Source organism: Athene cunicularia, unplaced genomic scaffold (assembly GCF_003259725.1).
Source record: "Athene cunicularia isolate RWA unplaced genomic scaffold, athCun1 SCF_41, whole genome shotgun sequence".
In the NCBI taxonomy this organism is placed as follows: Eukaryota; Metazoa; Chordata; class Aves; order Strigiformes; family Strigidae; genus Athene; species Athene cunicularia.
Window position 1 is genome coordinate 31,962 of NW_020799470.1, and position 3,014 is coordinate 34,975.

Consider the following 3,014-nt stretch of genomic DNA (forward strand, 5'->3'; position numbering starts at 1 on the left):
GGGGGGGTGGGTGCAGAGAGAGGGGCAGAGAGAGAACGAGAGAGCCCTTTCTTCTCCCCTTTGATTTACACCCACTTTCCTTGGGTCCGTCCCCTAGGTCGACCCACAAACCTACATATACCATGTACAGAGAGGGGTCAGGTGTTCCATGGGATGATGTAATTAGCATAATCATGACAGCCCTCGTTAGCATATTGAGGGGTGTCAACTTTAATATGCATTTCGTGGATAACGAAGCAGAGTTCATTCGCCGGACACATGGCCCTTGCAATGTGCCCAGGTGCCCCAGGGCAGAGCCGTCCTGTCCCCCAGGGCTCTCTCCCCCAGCTGCATGGGGCAGCGTTATCAGCTTCGGCCTCCACAGGACGCACCCTGGGACTCATAGTTTTGTCTTGCGAGTGTTTGAGGCATTTCTTCAATCAGCCTCAACTTTTGCTTTCCCAGGCTGTTTGTCTTAGTTTCTCACAGGCCTGGTTGCTCGGCTCTCACATCCCACCCCACGACTCAAACACTCCAAGTTCTTCTTTGACCATTGTGATCTCAAAGCGTATAGGGAAAAAGAAGACAGAAGGTAAGAGAGCATATATCTAACTGCTGCAAGGCATACTATGAAAAGCAAAACTTTGCACAGTATTACAATACTAATATTTCCAAGCCATCTTCCCCACCCTGTGAGTCCTGAGGATCCCGGTGATGTTACCCATGACCCAGGGTTCCATCCACCATACCAGTTCATCGGTCAAAAGTTCTCTGTTCCTGTTGGCAATCTCCCTCATCTCGGCACGGGTCTCTCTGCAGAGGTGGTGTAGAGGTGCCTTGTGGGTGGGGATGCAGCCTTCTCCCTCCGTCAGACTCGGCACACCGCACAGTCCGAGTTAAATTTTCTAAAGGTATTTGAGGTCACACAATCACATTAGAAGGTCAATAAGGATTTAAATGCGAATACAATTTAATATTCAGGTACAATCTGTTAATGCTTAATTTGTGGGACCAGACCCCTCCAGCCAGTCTGATTCTTTCATCTTGCTGTTGGTTATATGATATTTGTAAGCACCAGTGGGCAATCACAGGTGACCCACAGGCTTCCTTAGTTTTGGAGGCAATTCCCAATAAGGTAACTTAAGGCACAGCTCCAGGTTGGCCTTCCAATAAGTGGACTCTCCACACTCAGCAGGTATGATTCCACAAATTACATAACAATGTAAGCAGATTACAAATCATAACTAGCCAGTAATGCCTATAACTATTGAAAGCACTAAAAGTAACAGAGGTCTTTGGTCGTCCAGGATCAATATCCTGTAAAACAAAAACATGCACAACAAAACAACGATGGTTAGAAAGAAGGGACAACCCCCTGGTATTGATACGGTATTCTTTCCCATGGGCATCAGTAGCCACCCATGAACAGGTACTGATGGGAGTTTTTAGGGTGAGGGGTACTTGCCCCACGGTGGGCAAGTCTACTAGAACAGGTTGTCCAGGATAATGGAGCGGGTTGCAGACTCTTTAGTCTCTTCTTCACATTAACAATTTTAGAAGGAGGAAGTGCAGGCGCTTGCTGTAAAAGTCTTATAGAGGTAGGTGGGGACCCAAATTTCCATTTTCTTCCTATTGAATCTACCCAGGCTTGTCCCTTCAATAGGTCAAGTCCCAGGATATTTGTGAGAAAATTTCCCAGAATCATAATAGTTTCTGCTGCAGTTTCATTGCCAGGAAACCAGCATTTCACCCGAGCAGTCAGCTGTGGCTTCGAGTCCCTGAAAACATCTGTAACCCAAATCTGCGTTTTGCCAGCAATTATGCCGTTCCGCTTGGCAACATCAGTTTGGAGTGCTGAGACCTGAGCACCCATATCGACTAGAAATGTAACTGGAGTTGTAAGGGGGACGAGCAGAAAAGTAATTCCCAACTCTCCTTTAGTATTCTCTGTGAGCCTCCTTAAGTGGAGCCACGCACCATCCCCCGGCTCACTTACTGGGGATGGCACCTCCACTTTCCTGATCCTAAATCAATCACGTTCTCTTCAGGGGCAATTGGTGTTTGAGAAGCAATTACCACGATCTCGTTAGTTTTCAGTTCTGTCCCTCCCTTCGACCGAAAGGTCTGCTTGGATGGGGGCGGGGGGGTTGGGGGAGAGGGGCAGCTTCCTTAAATACTTTACAAAATCTCCCCGAAGACCGAGATCTCTTCTGACTTTAGACATGTAAAAGCTGACGTGTCCTTTTAACTTCTGTCGGAGGCGACAGGCACTGCTCAGAAGCAATCTGTCCCACGCGCTCTCGTACTCATCTCAGCACATCCTGTGGCTGGGATCCACTTTTCTACATTTGTTTATGCACGCAGCCAAGGGGAAATGCAACTGGACACACTTACCTTCCTCATTTCAGAGAGGCCAAAAGCAATTTAAACCCCCCTCCAAAGAAGGATCCATGACGTCTGTTCTTCAGATAAGGGGCAGCTGCTCTCCGCCGCATCCAGCGCACCACTTCTGCTGCTCTTTCCAGCCTTTCCTACAAGGGGTTGGGAACAAGAGCTGGACGTTTTCACTTCCTCTGCAATCACAATTGCTTTGACACTCCCCCAGACCTCTCGCACCAGCACGCCTCCCTCTGATTCCAGGGCACACCAGGGTTACACTCACCTCCCTGCCCGCACCATCACTACTCGCCAAAGGCCACCCCGTGCTGTTTAGCTCCTGTGCCCCAGTTTGGAATGAAAACCAGCAGCAAAGAAATACTGCTCATAGAAACATATTGAAATTTAAAAGGCTTTTGGGTTCAGAAAACCTCCACCCCGCAACAGGGAGTGCCCTACTGCCAAAGCTCCAACACAGCCCGTTCCCCTCAGTCACTCTCCCGCTCTTCTGCTGGGACAGACTGAATTTCATTCCACCTGCTGATCCCTGTGCAGCCCCTCCAACTACTCCTGGCAGACAAGTTCATTAAACTTTACACAGCAGCCTGCTCAGTAACGCTCAGCTCGGGATACTGCTGGACTTTGGAAAAGTCAGCTCC

At 48.9% G+C, this 3,014-nt stretch overlaps 1 long non-coding RNA gene across 1 annotated transcript in view; it reads right to left on the reverse strand.

The window, feature by feature from the left end:
* Positions 1–2,475, reverse strand: part of LOC113490853 — a 21,495-nt gene extending 19,020 nt beyond the window's left edge. Inside the window, exon 1 of the long non-coding RNA XR_003400311.1 lies at positions 2,370–2,475. This is a non-coding gene — a long non-coding RNA (uncharacterized LOC113490853). The remainder of the gene's footprint in view (positions 1–2,369) is intronic.
* Positions 2,476–3,014: the final 539 nt, after the last annotated feature.